The sequence below is a fragment of the Musca autumnalis genome, unplaced genomic scaffold (genome assembly GCF_047663935.1).
Source record: "Musca autumnalis isolate F117 unplaced genomic scaffold, ASM4766393v1 scaffold_3, whole genome shotgun sequence".
Lineage (NCBI taxonomy): Eukaryota > Metazoa > Arthropoda > Insecta > Diptera > Muscidae > Musca > Musca autumnalis.
The window spans coordinates 106908701-106926401 of record NW_027411866.1 but is presented as its reverse complement, the minus strand read 5'-3'; positions in this window follow the sequence as shown (position 1 = coordinate 106926401).

The window sequence follows — 17701 nt, the reverse complement described above, 5'->3', positions numbered from 1 at the left end:
TGTGCATTCTTCGCGTAAAAACTGTTGACAGCAAATAAAGACTACGGGCTGAATTCGCCTTTTGTATCACCTTCCTAAATTCGCCTTGACTGCAATATAGGTTTATATCATGGTGCCTTGGGTTTATATTATAGTACTAGCAAGTGCCCGCTACTTCGTTAGCGGAGAATTCACACGAATATAAAGGAGGATAATAAATAAATTAAAATGCATAGTATAGTTTCACCCGTTCCTATTTACAAATTCTTTAACCAGTAAAGTACGACAGTTTAAGGTATTACCACATATTCTTTCGGTAATTACCGAAATTATAAGCATTTTAATTTTACCGACACTTGTCGGTAACTCACAAAATTAGTTTGTGAATCGCACTACTGAACAGATTTCATTACACATTTGTTTTAAAATAGTTGTTTGGTTGGATAGAATATACGGAATCGGGAGAATATATGGGAGCTATATCCAAATCTCAACCTATTCTCGTCAAAAGCAATGGCTATAGTCCTTTGGTCAAAATTGCGACCATCATAAATTTTAGCCCGGATAGGATAATAAATGCGACAAAAGTGCATTAACGGATGGACGGGCACGTATAAATGGACTCAGAATGTGATGCTATGTAGATCATCGAAAGGAACCATTGACCTATTTCGTTTCCTTTTGCATGTTACATACAAATGCACAAATTGATAATACCCCTTAAGCTACTTTGCTTCATCAAAAAAGTCATCCCAATGAGCAGTGGGAAAACAAATATGATCGGGAACTTTGTTTCGCAACTATTTCTTAAACTGGGAAAGAAAAGGCAATTCAAAACATATTGCACGATTCATCAGTCTTCGAATCTAAGCAAAACCAAATGATAAACTTGCTGATCTCTACAATTTTATCGTAGTTTGCGTTCGATCACCACAAAAAATAGTTTAACTGATATTTTTCCTCATAAACCACTGTTTCGTTTTGACACATTGTGTGCGCAATGTAAAAATATAGTGTACTTCAATAAGAGCGCTGTTGAAAGATATTGTTTTTTAATTCGTTATAGGGAGGTTCTTTTGTGTGGAAAATATAACTTGTGCTTAAAAAAACTTCTTTATAGAGAAGTATTCGTTATAGGGAAGTTCGTTATATAGAGGTTAAAATAGGTGAGCATGGACTGAAAAAACTTTGTTTTCAATATTTCTTCGTTATAGAGAAAAATTCGTTCGCGCCATACTTTTTGGGTCCCCTCGTAATAATACAACATAATGTTCGTCTCATTAGAAAATATAACGTCATCAAAGTACTTTAAAGGGCTTGAAGTCTTCTCTGTAGAAAATTCGTTTCCCTATATTTTACGGGGAGAGCAGTGGTTTTTCCTATCCCTTCGTGATAATGCTTTTCTGACTTTTTCACGTAACGCACATATTCCAAAATCGTTTTCAATTACAAAACCAAAATTTGATTCTGGTTTGTGGTCTATTATTGATTTCCTAAATTATTTAGTGACGAAAAGTTATAGACTCTACATTTCTATATACCAAGAACGCCATAATAATTCTTAATTGCAAACTGAACAACTCAATTAAAAACACAATTTTTAAAACATCTTCTTCTAACAAAAACTGTATGGGGTTAGTTTTTGACGGAATCGACATCCTCAGATGTAAAAGAAAATCTTGCAATTTTTCTCAAAAATCGACTTCGAAAAATGTTGAATATTTTGGTTTCAGTCTGTTGACAGCACTCAACATGAGTAATCCTTTGTCTACACACTTCATTTGTCTATGCCCTTACCATAACTTACAGTTCTCCGAACTTTACAGTATGTATTGCATTTTTATTTTCCAGGGCTGTGAGAGGGTTGCGCCATATTTTTTGGGTTCCGTCGTCATCTCATCAGAAAATATAACGTTATCAAAGTACTTTAACGGGCTTGAAATCTTCTTAGTAGCAAAACTGATTCGTTCCTTTATATTTTGCGGGGAGAGAACTTTTTCCTACCAACATTATTTATTGAAAGAATTTTTGTTTTAATTTTAAATTGAAAATCAAAATTTTTACAAATACATCGTTTGTAATCATTTTTTCTAACTGGACGTTAACGAATGAAAATCTGTTGTGCGACACCTGTTATGTGAAAACAAAATCAGGATCGGTTTGTCTTTGTCTTTCTATTATTTAGTGGTTTACGATAAAATAAGTGCGCCTAGAAGTAAATTACAAAATTTGAAATTATGTCAAGAAGTTATAGCATTGTTAATTTGACACATGTCTTGCAGAGGGCCAACTAAGTGAATAAGTACGTAATAATAATGAAAAATAAGGATTTTTGTTGTTGTTATTTTTGTGGTTCCAGGACGAATTTTCTAAAACCCGGCCTTATCTCGCACATTTGCATCAACATCAACAGTGACCCACTGGTAAAATTTCAAGCTCCTCAAGAAATCTACATCCTCAGATAAATTTATAAATGAAAATATTGCATTTTTTTAAATCGCCTTCGAAAAACGCTGAGTATTTTTGTTTGGGGCGGTTAACAGCCAACATTAAATGAAAGGAGCTTACAACTGGGAATAAAAAAATCGCCTGAGCGCTTTTTAAATAAATCACGGTCAAAGTTCACATTTTTTGGGGGTTTTTAGGTTTTCACGCCCTATCAAAATGGAATAAAGAAAATGTTGTAGCATCGAAAATTCTCTGCAAAATTGTCCTTTATGATATTTTTGTAGGTTTTACCATTTTTAAGATATAGATGTTCAGATTAGGACAATTCACTGACTGTATCGTCTCCATATGAAACAATGTCAGGACTGCAATTTCCCTACTTTAACTTATATATCGCAATTTTTTTTTTAAATTCGCCTTCGAAAAACGTTGAGTATTTTGGTTTGGATCGGTTAACAGCATATAACATGATACGGTGCTCTTGAACCAACATTAAATGAAAGGAGCTTACACCTGGGAATAAAAAAATCGCCTGAGCGTTTTTTAAATAAATCACGGTCAAAGTTCACATTTTTTGTGGTTTTTTAGGTTTTCGTGCCCTATCAAAATGGAATAAAATGTTGTAGCAGTGAAAATTGTCTACAAAATTGTATTTTATGATATTATCGTAGGTTTTACCATTTTTGAGATATAGATGTTCAGATTAGGAAAATTCACTGACTGCATCGTCTCCATATGAAACAATGTCATGACTGCAATTTCTCTACTTTTACTTATATATCGCAAAAATGGTACAACCCAGGAAAAAATTACGAAATTTTCACAGCTTTTCAAATTTTTTTAGTCCCATTTTGACAATACTTGCCGTTTTCAAGCAAACTCGCGAAAACCTAACATAAAACCTAAAACTGTGACCTGAACTTCTATATCTCAAAAATGGTAAAACCTAGGAACAAATCGAATGAGTAACATCGATTTCGTTTTCAGAACAACTCAATTAAAAACACAATTTTAAAAACATTTTGTTCTAACAGAAACTTTATGGGGTTAGTTTTTGACGAAATCTACATACTCAGATGTAAAAGAAAATCTTGCAATTTTTCTCAAAAATCGACTTCGAAAAATGTTGAGTATTTTGGTTTGAGTCTGTTGACAGCACTCAACATGAGTAATCCTTTGTCTATACACTTGATTTGTCTATGCCCATACCGTAACTTACAGTTCTCCGAACTTTACAGTATGTATTGCATTTTCATTTTCCAGGGCTGTGAGAGGGTTGCGCCATATTTTTTGGGTTCCGTCGTAATAGTGCAACATAATTTTCATCTCATCAGAAAATACAACGTCATCAAAGTGCTTTAACGGGCTTGAAATCTTCTTAGTAGAAAATCTGATTTGTTCCTTTATATTTTGCGGGGAGAGAACTTTTTCCTAACCCTTCGTGATGAATACTTGTTATAACACACATACTCCAAAATCGTTTTCAATTACAGAACCAATCTTTGTCTCTGGGCCTATTATTGATTTCATTAATTATTTAGCGATTTCTTCAAATTACAGATTATGAAATTGAATAGTTATGACTGTACATCTCCATATACGATAAAATTCTTAATTGCAAATAAATCGTGGTAATATGCACAATTTTATTGCACTTTAATTGATTTGCAAACATTTAGTTATTACCAAAAAGTCAGGTCCATACAGTTTTTAGTTGTTGTTATTTCTGGCCGATTTCTGAATTTATTCCCCTAATGTTGTCTTCAACAGCAACTCATTCGTTCAACAAACCCAACATTATTTATTGAAAGAATTTTTGTTTTAATTTTAAATTGAAAATCAAAATTTTACAAATGCATCGTTTGTAATCATTTTTTCTAACTGGATTTTAACGAATGAAAATCTTTTAATTGATGTTTATACCACTATCACCAACTGCGACATCTGTTGCAATGGAAGATAACAAATGTCTTGTCTTTCTATTATTTAGTGGTTTACGATAAGTGCGCCTAGAAGTAAACTACAAAATTTGAAATTATGTGTGATTTCTTACGGTATCAAGAAGTTATATCATTGTTAATTTGACACATGTCTTGCAGAGGGCCAACTAAGTGAATAAGTACGTAATAATAATGAAAAATAAGGATTTTTGTTGTTGTTATTTTTGTGGTTCCAGGACGAATTTTCTAAAACCCTTATCTCGCACATTTGCATCAACAGTGACCCACTGGTAAAATTTCAAGCTCCTAGCTTTAGCCGTTTTGGCTGGGCGTTGATGATGAGTCAGTCAGTCAGTCACTTATCACCACGCTCATTTATATATATAGATAGATATACCCAATATGAAGGAACCGGGAGCGTAATGTGGTATTTCGGATTTGAAATTGGTAGAAAATGTCTATGGGCCATTATTATATGTATGTGTTCTTTTACTATCTGATGGATTTGGATTGGATTTGAAGACGCAAAATAAACCAATTTAGAGCCATTAAAAATATAATTTTTACATTGAAAGTTATTGCCAAGAAGCTCCTCCTGGAAATTCAATCATCACTTTTAACTTTATGTTAACCGGAAAGCTATAAATCTGTTCGGTAAATCCAAACTATAACAAAAGAAGACTTATAATAATTGGGGTATGTCTCATCCGAATCAAACCTTGTTCACAAGTAATTGATATTCTTCAGTTAGCATATTCCCCTTCATAAACAATAGGAAACTAATTTTGCCAAAACAACTCGTGGTGGAGGATATAAAACGCTGTTCTTACGTGTTATTTATCAGTCATCCATTTACTTTGTGTTGACATGAACGTGATCACGTTCATTCAGCCTTTTATTAGCCTCCCTCACTTGACGTTTACTACCCATAATTATGTACATTCATTCATACCTAATCTAAAAATGTTTGTTATCCGACTGTCTGATAGAGTCCAATCAACTATAACTGAATTACTCAAAACTTCAAAGATTTCACAAGTGATGTCTGAAACATTTAATATCACTTTTTTTAGCAATCAAACAATAAAACAGCAAACCGTAACATAATGAATAGAAATTTAGCAAATATTATTTTTGTAATTATCATAGTATTTTCTTGGAATACCGCTTTGATATGAAGCTATACACACAGAAAAAAGGCCTCTCTAACATATGTCCCAAACATATTATGCAGCAAACATATATTTGTTTGCAAGCAGACCAAAACATAACATATGTTTGGGTCCTGCAAACAAATATATGTATGGGTGCAAACAAATATATGTTTGGGTGCAAACAAATTATATGTTTGGGTGCAAACAAATTGTATGTTTGGGTGCAAACAAATTATATGTTTGGGTGCAAACAAATACAAACCCAAAAACCACAAAAAAGCAAACACATGCACCAGTGGGTGCTTACTGACAGCAAGGGAGCGTAAATTTCAATGTAAGACACATTGAAATGTATGCTCACTGCTCTCAATAAGCGCACACTAGATATCTGTAACATATACACACATTTATAAATAATGGTGGTTGTTTATTGAAACGCATGGAAATAAGCAGCAATAGACACATACATAGGTACATAAAAAATCCAAAGAAATACATTACATTAATAAAAGAAAAACGGAATGAAATTATTTATAGAAAGTTACACTTTTAAAAAGAAATAAGTAGATAGAAACATCGATGAACGCTTCTCCTTAGTTGTGAAATAAAACACATTTTCCTCAAAGTTGAAATCATCAGTGGGAAATCGGCATCTGGAATTAAATGATTATAAATGTAATAAATAGGTGCATCCATATTTCAAACATATATATCACCAATATTTTTGAAAATTTAACATAGCTGAAGCCAAGGTTTACAATTTCAGAATACGCGACTTGTGATTCTATATTATACAAATTACATATTTTTGGATAAAATGAAATGTTTTTGGACGTGGCAAAAAATATTGGCCTTAAAAGATAATTTGGGTGGAAGCTGTGGCTATATTTATGTTAAAAAATGGGTAAAAATGGGTTGAAGCCACCATGTCTTTTTTTGTTTTCTCTCGATTTGTGATTAAACCACATTTCTCTCGATTTTCCAGTCAAAGTAAAAGTAGAAGCAAACTAAATAAGGATCATCTCACTAATGTATTACTTTTCAAAATTTGAACTGCTTCTACCGTTAAATGATGCTGACATTTTGAAGCCAGATTTAGAGTGGTTTTTGAAATTTTCTTCTAATTTCATTCCGCAAACAGGTTTTTGAAAAAATTATATATAGGATTGTAGTACTTGCGATTCTGAGTTATTTGATACGACTAATGTGAATGTAGTCTGCACAGCTTCATAGAAATCTACATCCAAATGCGGAAATTTTGTGTGAACATTTTTGTAAAAAACATATTTTTCGGGCCTAATTTTTACAATAGTCATTCGATTTCCTCGTACTTGATTGCACATTTTAGGTTTTTACGTTCCGGATCTAATAAATCATTCCCCGTAAAAATCCATCTACTAAAACGCGAGTTACAAGAAAGTCCAAAGTAGAAAAATCACCTAAAATTGTTTTTGGAAAAATCGCGTATTTTATCGCGTTTTCTGCGGTTCGTTTCCACTGCAATAAAACAACTAATACAGCATCTTCGTTTTAGCGGAAACAGAGATTTGAAAACTTCACTGATAAGGGAGCTACATTCATTTTATCCCAAAAAATAGTGTGTGATGCTACATCCACGGTTCTTAATTGATCGCCTTGAAATAGATATATATCGATGTAGATTTTCATGGTGGACATTGAAATCGGATGCGGACAAAAATTGTATGCACTTTGCGCAAATTAGCGATATTTTATAGGTATTTTAATGGTAAGATGCAGCTGATGCTACATCTTAGCCACCAAATTAAATTTCGAAAACTATATTCAAATTAAAAGATACGGTATTGCTGTACATGAAAATCACATGCGGACAAACTGATTTTGATAATTACGCGATTTACACATATTTTAAAATGCATATAAATAAAAATGGGTTATTTGACCTCTATTTCCATTTCAGAAGCTTTGACATATATCCCCATCAACCCAATTAGCTTCCCTAATGGGAAAGCTTTAATATGAATGTCAATAAAGCAAAATCCGTCTATTTTGTTGGGAGATTTAAGCAAAATGAAGGAAGTATTCCTATAAATTTTTACAATATTTTCTACTACATTATGCATGTGAAAAAATATTTTTTTAAACAAAAAATTATTTTTTTGACCGAAATATGTGCTTATTTTGGCTGTAACATCCAAACTAAAACACCAATCTGTATGATTGTAGTCTCATTTGATTTGCCGTGAAGTTTGGATCCACAACAATTTTTTATGTAATTTTATGACCACTAAATAGGCCTTAATTTTGAAAAAAAAGTAGACTTATATTCAATAATTTATCAATTTTATGTACATTCCGCGAATTCTGTGTAACATTTTGCAGGTATTATGCAATCTACTCGCTGAAGTCACTTCGAGAGAACCTTTTTGTAACAATTGTGCTCATTAAAATAATTAGCGTTTTTATAATATTTTCTTTCTTAAAAAGCGAAATAAAAGCGCCATAACTTATGTCCGCAACAACCAAAAATTGGCTCGCGACCAGATTCGTACTGGGAATTTTTTTCTTAACCTACATATCAAAAATCGTTGATGTAGCGCGAAAAAAATTTATCCTTTTTTTCTGAAATGGAATATGAAATAATTGACAATATTCGTGATATGTATGTATATGAAAAATGTATTGATATAATTAATATAAATGCGATTTATTCCTTGTCCAATGAAATATTTCCATTCAGCTTTTTGATTCAATTATAAAATGTCCAATTATAAAATGTATTGGGCATTTAATTTACTAAAGAACACCAGTTCTTTAAGAAAACACAAAACACTGATTTATTCACTCACATTACCGTCTTACTTAACGATTTTTTTAGACAACTGAAAGAAAGAACTGCAAGATTAATGTGTTTCTTTTCCACTTCGCTTGCTACGTTGGTTAACAACAACAAAGCACGAAACACAGGTGTTTTGCTAAAGCTTCTGCGTCTCCTATTACACCATACACACAGCTCTTTGTTATAAAACAGCATTCCGCATCCGCTAGAGCCCTGCTGTTACACACTTTGAGAAAAATCCTCTCTCCAACCATAAAAAATATGTTCTAACATAAAAAAATTGTTGGTACCCAAACAAACAAAATGTTGCAAACATATATTTGTTTGGTCACAAACAAATTATGTTTGGATCCAAACATATATTTGTTTGCAACAAGTCCCCAACAAATATTTGTTTTATTTTTTTATTTCATATGGAACGTTTAGTATCCCAAATGAAGACCAAATACCAATATTGAGGCCGCAACCTTCAAAATACCTTCAAATATGGGGGCTATACTAAGACGTGGACCTGTACGGACAAGTTTCTGGGGCGAACGTTGTATACCCCTAACGAAGGCTAAATACCAAATTTCAGCCATTTCGGTGGAATATTGTGGCCACAACCTTCAAAATACCGAAAATCGGGAGGTACCGTTCTATGGGAGCTATATGAAGGCGTAGACCTATACCGACAATTTTTTGGGGAAAACTTTTATATCCCCAGCGATAATGAGGCTAAAACTTTCAAAATACCGAAAATCGGATGGTTCAGTTCTATGGAGCTATATCAAAACGTGGACCGTTTGTCATACCAAAAATCCTAGGAGTAATAGAAACTTCTATACAAAATTACAAAGCTCTATCTTAAAAACTGCGAGTTGTATCTTGATTTCAACAGACGGACGGACATGGTTATATCGACTTAGAATTTTACCCTGATCAAGATTATATATACTTTATAGGGTCTGACAAATTTAATTATACCCTCCATATTATGGTGGAGGGTATAAATACAAAGAAAAAGAAAAACCACCCCCTCTAAATTTGACGATCTCCGAAAAAGTTTTAAGGAACATGATCTGCGAATATGCACCTGGAATATTCGCACTCTTTGTAGGGAACTACGCATTGGCAGATGAAGCATGGATTTGTAGTTGGTTGGAGGTTAAAATATCCGGTGTCCACCTTCACCCCAGTGAATGAAAGACTTGCTACCATTCGGATAAAGGCTACATTTTTCAATATCAGCTTTATTTGCGCTGTTGCTTTCACTGAAGACAAGGACGAACAGACCATATATATTTTACGAAACATATGACCGTTGTCCTGCCCATGACATGCAAATTAATCTAGACGATTTTAATGCAAAAATCAAAAATTGGAAATGAGAATATCTATGGCCCAACCGTTGGGAATTTCAGTCTCCACAGTAAAACATCTGACAATCTCGACATTCATAAGGGCACCTGGCTGTCTCCAGACCAAAGAACATTGTGATAGATGGAAGTCGTTCCAAGGAGCAAACATAGACTCGGACCACCACCTTGTTTCAACAAAGATGCGTATTAGTTTAAAAGTAGAAACTAAAGTAGGAACAGGCACAACACGAATGTTCGGTGAGCTGCAATTACAACAGATAGCCATAGCATATTCAACTCAACTGGCCCAATTAATTAATCAAAGCAGCCCTCGTCCCGATAGCTTGTCAGCACAGTTGCAAAGAGCTGCAAAATCCCTACTTGAAACTCATGTTATGACCAGGAGTGTCGTGCTGCTTCCGAAGAAAAAAATCCAGCATATAGGGCTACTCTACAATCAGTAGCAACGAGGTATCGGAAGTAAAGAGAAGAGGAGAAACGTCTTTTCCGCAGGAAGAAGAGAGAAATGGAAAAGCGGAAGTGTACAAAATCGAAATGTACAGGAGCCAGAATGAAGTCCGAAAATTCTACCAAAGAGTGAAACATCAAACCAATCCATTAGTTTGGCACAGACACATGCTCCTGTAGAGACGAGTAAGGTAACCTGGTAACAGATACCGATAGTGTGCTCGGGATATGGAAAGAACATTTTTCCAAACTGTTGGTATCCCATAATAGCAAAGATTACGAAGATACTACAGATCGAATTCCAGAAAATGGCATCGAATGTATACCGGCCCGGTCAAGATGAGGTAAAGACTGCAATAAACCGGCTGAAGAATAATAAGGCAGGCGGAGCCGATGGCTTTACAGCCGAGGTGTTCAAAATCGGAGGCGACACGTTGATAAGGTTAGCACCATCTGGCAGGAAAAACGCGTACCCAGCAATTGGAACCTGACCTATCCTGTGTCCCGTCCACAAGAAAGGAAATAAGAGTGTATGCTCTAACTATAGGGGTATAAGTCTTCTCCCTATTGCGTATAAGATAGTGTAAGGGGTATTGTGCGAACGCCTAAAACCTATGGTCAACGAAATATTTGGGTCATGTCATGGCAAGATCACCAGTGATCAGATATTTACCCTGCGATAAATCCTGGAGAAGACCCAAGAGATGCAGATCGACACTTAATAGAAACATTGTGGCGTTTTTATTGGGATAGCGTTTGCAATTTTGTTTTTTTTTTTTTTTTTCAAAATAGTCTGGCTTAATCCCATTGTTGTTGTTTTAATATTTTAAAACAACTAGTTTATTAGTGAAAAAGATTTGGCATTGTTCGCCAAGGGACACTTAATATATTTTATAGAGTAGCCTTCGACAGTCCCTTACGTTCAGAAAACGTTTAATGAAATGCTGATGATATTGACATCAAGTAACTGATACCTTTAAGATGGAAGGAGAATCCGCTAAAGTGAGTCTGTCAGTAAACGACAACAGGCGCTAAACTGCACATAAACAAAAATGTTGAACTTTTGTTCAACTGGAGTAGACCGATATATATTCGAAGTTTATCTAAGATTAGCAGAAATATTACGATGTGCAAAGTATGGACCAACTCGGTTAGTGTCTTCGAGAGTTATCGTGAGCACAATTTTAGCGAAATGTTTTGAACGTTTGTGGGGGAGATACCGGAAACAGTGGACCGATATGTTTCATCTTCGAATTTAATCTAAGTTTTTATAAAATATTACGAAAGTCAACTTTTGGACCAAATCCGTTCACCCGTTCGTGCGCTCCAGTCACTACACATGGTGCCATAGGGTTTGTTTTACACATTTCGGGCCATTTGCTCAGGAAGTATGGACTTGTCCCTAATAAAACTTGTACTGGCGTAATGGGGGCAGCGAATACAAGTGGTAGCAAACAGAATCAAAGCGATTCGAGAGCAGATCTTATACTTCACTATTTCCGAAATTTTGTGTGGGAGGTACTCGAAGGCACTCGTCCTATATAGTCCATATTCGAGCTTTATCTAAGATTCGCAGAAATAGTACGATGTGCAAAATATGGACCAAATCGGTTATTGCCTTCGAGAGTTATTGTGCATACCATTTAGCGAAAAGATTTTTGTGGGAAAGAGCGGATCGATATTACCCATCTTCGTACTTAAACTAACGGGAGGACATTGCTAAATCGACTCCAAATTGTCTGAAACTAATTTCGTCCAAACATACTTGCGGTCTAAAACCATTATTTAAATGAGGCAAGACTAAGGGTAGTTATATACCTACGGTGACCAATATTTTTGAGTGAAAACAGACAACAAAATACTTTTTGAGTTCTTCTATAGACAGCCTAAGACCTTTGGAGGTCTTCTATAGACAACAGAAGACCTTTGGAGGTCTTCTAAAGGCAACTGAATACCTTTGAAGGTCTTCTATAGACAACTGAAGACCTTTGGAGGTCTTCTAAAGGTAACTAAAGTCCTTTGAAGATCTTCTAAAGGCAACTGAATACCTTTGGAGGTCTTCTAAAGACAACAGAGGACCTTTGGAGGTCTTCATAAGACAACAGTAGACCTTTGGAGGTCCTCTATAGACAGAAGAAGACCTTTGGAGGTATTTTTATAGACAACAGAAAATATTCTGAGGTCTTCTAAAGACAACAGAGGACTTCTTGAGGTCTTCTAAAGACAACGGAAGCCCTTTTGAGGTCTTCTAAAGACAACAGAAGCCCTTTGAGGTCGTCTAAAGACAACAGAATACCTTTGGAGACCCTGAAGACCTTTGGAGGTCTTCTAAAGCCAACTGAGGACCTTTAGAGGTCTTCTTAAGACAACAGAAGACCTCCGGTGGTTTTTATAGACAATAGACTTTTGGATGTCTTCTAACGACACAAGAAACCCGTTAAGTTCGGCCGGGCCAAAATTTTTATACAATCCACCATAAAATAGTCTTAATTAAAATGGAACAATAAGTTTCATTTTATACTTAAATTATCTAATCTAATCTAAAAAATGTGTTCAGCCAGGTGAAAGGTACGACCTATGGGGCTATATCAAAGTTTCGACCTTAGACTGGTTTTAACTCAAAGGTAAAAAATTGATGTCGGAGTTTTTTATGCGGCACCCACTTAAAGTATTTAGTTGTGTTAGATTTTTAGATTGCCAAAGTTTGAGCACAATCGAAATATGTAAACACGTGCCACTGGGGCCTCGAAGTTTCCGTAGTAATTTGTATGGGTCCAAAGGCGAATTTTCACGAAATCGCTCTACAAACCACATTTATTGTCCAATCGATGAAAAATCCATTGTTGTGGATGCTAGAGTGATTACCACAGGCGGACAGACGGACATGCAAAGACCGACTCAGAATACCCTGATATTGATTATATATACTTTATAGGGTCGCAAATGATTATTTCAATGTGTTATAAACGGGAAAACAAACTTAATGTACCCTCCATACTATGGTGGCGGGTATAAAAATGTGTTCCGCCAGGTTAAAGGTACCACCTAAAATGTTTAGCTAAAATCCTCAAAATACCAAAAATCGGGAGGTACCGTTATATGGAGGCTATACCAAAACATGGACCTACGTTGTCGGTTTTTGATGGAGAAGTTTCGTGACCACTGAGAACCTCAAATGTCAAATTACACCTAATTGGGTTAAAAATTGTAGCTAAAATCGCGAAAATACCAAAAATCGGGAGGTACCGTTATATGGGCGCTATACCAAAACATGGACCTATGTTGACGGTTTTTAGTGAAGAAGTTTCATGACCACTGAGATCTTCAAATGTCAAATTACAGCTAATTCGGTTATAAATTGTATTTAAAATCGCCAAAATACCGAAAGTCGGGAGGTGCCGTTAAATGGGTGCTATATCAAAACATGGACCTATGTTGACGGTTTTTGGTGGAGAAGTTTCGTGACCACTGAGAACCTCAAATGTCAAATTACAGCTAATTGGGTTAAAAATTTTTAGCTAATATCGCCAAAATACCGAAAATCGGGAGGTACCGTTATATGGGGGCTATACCAAAACATGGACTTATGCCCATAATTTTTGGAATATAAGTTTTTTGATCACTAGTAACCCTAAATGTTACATTATAGCTAATTCGATTTGAAAATGTGTCTAAAAACGTCAAAATACCTGAAATTGGGCGGTGCCGTTATAAGGGGGCTATACCAAAACGGCACCTTTATAAACAACATTAGATATGCAGATGATACTACTATAATCGCTGATAGTATATCAGGACTCCAAAAATTAGTAACCCAACTCACCTTATGTAGCGAATCATATGGACTAAAAATTAATACTAACAAAACAAAGCTAATGATTGTTAGTAAGAAAAATCAACATAATGAAGCTAAATTAAAAATAAATAATGCATATGTCGAGAGAGTACATACCTTCAAATACCTGGGTGTACTTATTAATGACCAATGGGATTGCTCGAAGGAAATACGATGTCGGATAGAGATGGCAAGAGATGCATTTTTTAAATATAAGAAAATCCTTGTCAATCATGATATAAACATCGAAACAAAAGCAAGGTTTATAAAATGCTACATCTGGTCAGTTCTACTGTATGCCGTGGAGACGTGGACTATTAAAGCTGATGATATACGACGATTGGAAGCCTTCGAAATGTGGGTCTACCGCAGAGTTTTAAAAATACCATGGACTGCGCACGAGACAAATGCCGAAGTATTGACAAGAATGAATCAAAGAAGAGAACTCATAGCTACAATCAAAAAACGAAAAACCTCATATCTGGGACACATCATGAGAAATGTAAAATATAGATTATTACAAAAAATCCTGAAAGCAACAGTTGAAGGTCGGCGTACCAGAGGCCGAAAAGAGATGACCTGGCTAAAGAACATAGAAGAATGGACAAAATATAATAATTCGGCAAACCTTCTAAATGCGGCAAGAAATAGAAACACTTTTGAGATAATTGTTAATCTATATATATAAAAATGGTGTAAAAAATGTATAGTAATTCATAAAATGAGAACGGCTAGGCCGATTTCTGTAAAATTTTTTGCCAGTTATTCGTATTTCGAGGAGAAGGTCTTTACGGAAGAAAATTTTGGAAAATCTCTCTGGAAAAGTCGGAAAATTGGAAAAATCGAAAATTGAGTTTTTGTATGAAATTTTATTCCTTAATAGCGAGACGAAGTTCGCCGGGTCCGCTAGTAATTTATAAATATATAGTACTAAATAATATCAAATTTAATATGTATATAAATAAGTAAATGAAATGTACCTCGATATGTATTGTATTGTATGGTCGCTTACATTCGAAAATCGAATTAGCAAATAAAGAAGAAGATACCAAAACGTTGACCGATATAGCCAATCATCGAACTTGACCTGTCTGCTAATAAAATATGCATCTTCCCAAAATTTCAGCGTCCTATCACCATTTTTGTGGTTGCTAGAGCGATTACCACAGACGGACGGACGAACGAACATGCATTGATCGACTCAGAATTTTACCCTGATCAAGAATATATACTTTATAGGGTCGCAAATTATTAATTCAATGCGTTACAAACGGAAAAACAAACTTAATATATACTATGGTGCGCCTGAACTAACTTGAAATGAAAGATGCTTGTACCTGGGAAGTTTTTGCGGATTCTGAAACTACAATGTTCATAGATGACAAAAAAAACAAAAAATCGCCGGAAGGATTTTTAAATAAATAGCGTTTAAAAGTCACATTTTTAGGGTTTTTAGGTTTTCACAATTTTGCTTGAAATCAGCTAGACCTATCGAAATGGGACTAAAGAAAATGTTGTAGCTGGCCTTTTTGATTTGTTCCTAGGATTTACCATTTTTCAGATATAGAAGTTCAGTTCACATTTTTGGGTTTTGTTTTAGGTTTTCACCAGGGTTTAAAAGCCAGCATCTAAAAACATTACCATTAGTTGTACACTACAACTGCTACACAATATTCACACACACGGCTAAATAAGCAACCGAACGCATATTTATTTTTGTACATTTTTGCTTACTTCGTTTTTTACGTCTAATCTTTTTTTCGTTAGGCATAATCGACAACCACGCTACATATTTAGCAGTCGGCTGACCATTCGTCGCAGCGAATTAGCCACAGAGTGTGTTTTTTGTGATTAGAGTTGCCAATGCAGTAATAAAAAATATGTCATTTAATGTCATAATGCTCCCATCATATGGTAGAACCTAAAGAATACTAATTATTATTGTTTAAAAATAAAAATAAAAATATTTTGAACGGCTTCACCAAAAATTCACATGTCCTTTGAACGAAAAAGTGGAATTAATTATATCGTGATTTTGAATGCATTACACTGGTAACCCTGATCTCAAAAACAATTGTTTGCTGAAAACATGGCTAAGCCGTTGAAACTTTGTTGCTTATTCTCTTTTCTGATATGTGTTGATCATGTGTGCTGCAAAATATGAGTATGCGTCTCCGATGCTTTTTTATTACAGCAACAATATCGAATAGCATCAGCATCCCTAGCAATATTTTTGTGAAATTTGTTGCTACATGTTGCCGTTGTTCATTGTTGCTAAACATATTTCGAAGAAATTTTAGCAGGCAACGCTGCAAATATTCGGTGCTTTTGCTAATATGGCGTTAGCATTTTAAACACTGGTTTTCACGATTGTGCTTGAAAACGGCAAGTCTTATCGAAATGGGACTAGAGAAAATCTTATAGCTGTGGAAACTCTCTACAAGATTGGCTTTTGTAATCTATTTCTAGGTTGTACGATTTTTGAAATATATAAGTTTAAATTGGGACATTGCAGTTATGACATTGTTTTATGACCAGGCGATGGAGTTAGTGCAATGTCCCAATTTCTCAAAAATTGTAAAACCTAGCAAGAAATCATAAAGGTAAATCTTGTAGAGAATTTTCACAGCTACAACATTTTCCGACAATTTTAACAGTATAGTTTCAGAATCCACAAAAAACTTCCCAGGTGTAAGTACCTTTCAGTTAGTATTAGTTCAGACGCACCGTGGAACATAAGCTGTTACCTCCTTCGATCACTAAAAATATGTTTTAAACTAGGGGGCCCGGCGAACTTCGTCTCGCAGTCTGTTAGATACTGAAGTCGATGGCTTTGGTTCAAACCTATTATACTATTATTGCTATCTCGTGTCGAGTTCAATTGCAAATGTTTCTTTGTTTTGAACTATTTAGGACGATCTTTGACACAGATGCATATTAGACAATTGTACTTTCGATGTCAGTTTGTCGAAGAAAGAGGCAAAGTGTTTCCATTTTCCTCGAATATCTGTCCCATAAACTGACAATTGGGCAACTGTAAATCGGGACTAAGATATACAGTCTGTCGCAAAAATTAGTATACACCGCTGAAACCAAAATGTATTAGGGATAAATATCACTATAACTTATTGAAAACAACAAACAATTAGTTTTATTTGATTGACAAGAAGGTTGTCTTCCGTAATAACAATTAAAAGTGCGCAATATTTGCATGCATTAGCAAATGTGCGGTTCGAATCTCAAAAAGACCAAAATTTATGTCGCAAAAGTTAGTATACAATGGAGAATCCTCGTGGAACCGTGTAAAAAATTCTTGATATTTTTGTGACATGTCCAACGTACACTGGTATGGTATGGTTTTCTTCATATCATTTGATAATTTATTATTGTGATGGAATATTGTAGTGCTTCATTACTAAGGGCTACTTTACACGATATGCTTTTAACATATGTTTTGTCACTTTGTGTATATGTGTAAATACATATGTAAAAAACATATCACGTAAGTAGCAAGAAGTAATGAAGGTGATATTTCTTACTTGTTTCATTCCAATTTTGAATATCATACTTTTTCGATATACATACATATGTTTGTATTTGACCATTTGCAATTGCGTTCCAGCTCTGCGGGAACTAAACTAATTGAATTCATACTCCTTTTCAGTGGGGATATAATTTTTTAGTAACACAACAGGACCTAGACAGTATCAATGTATCAA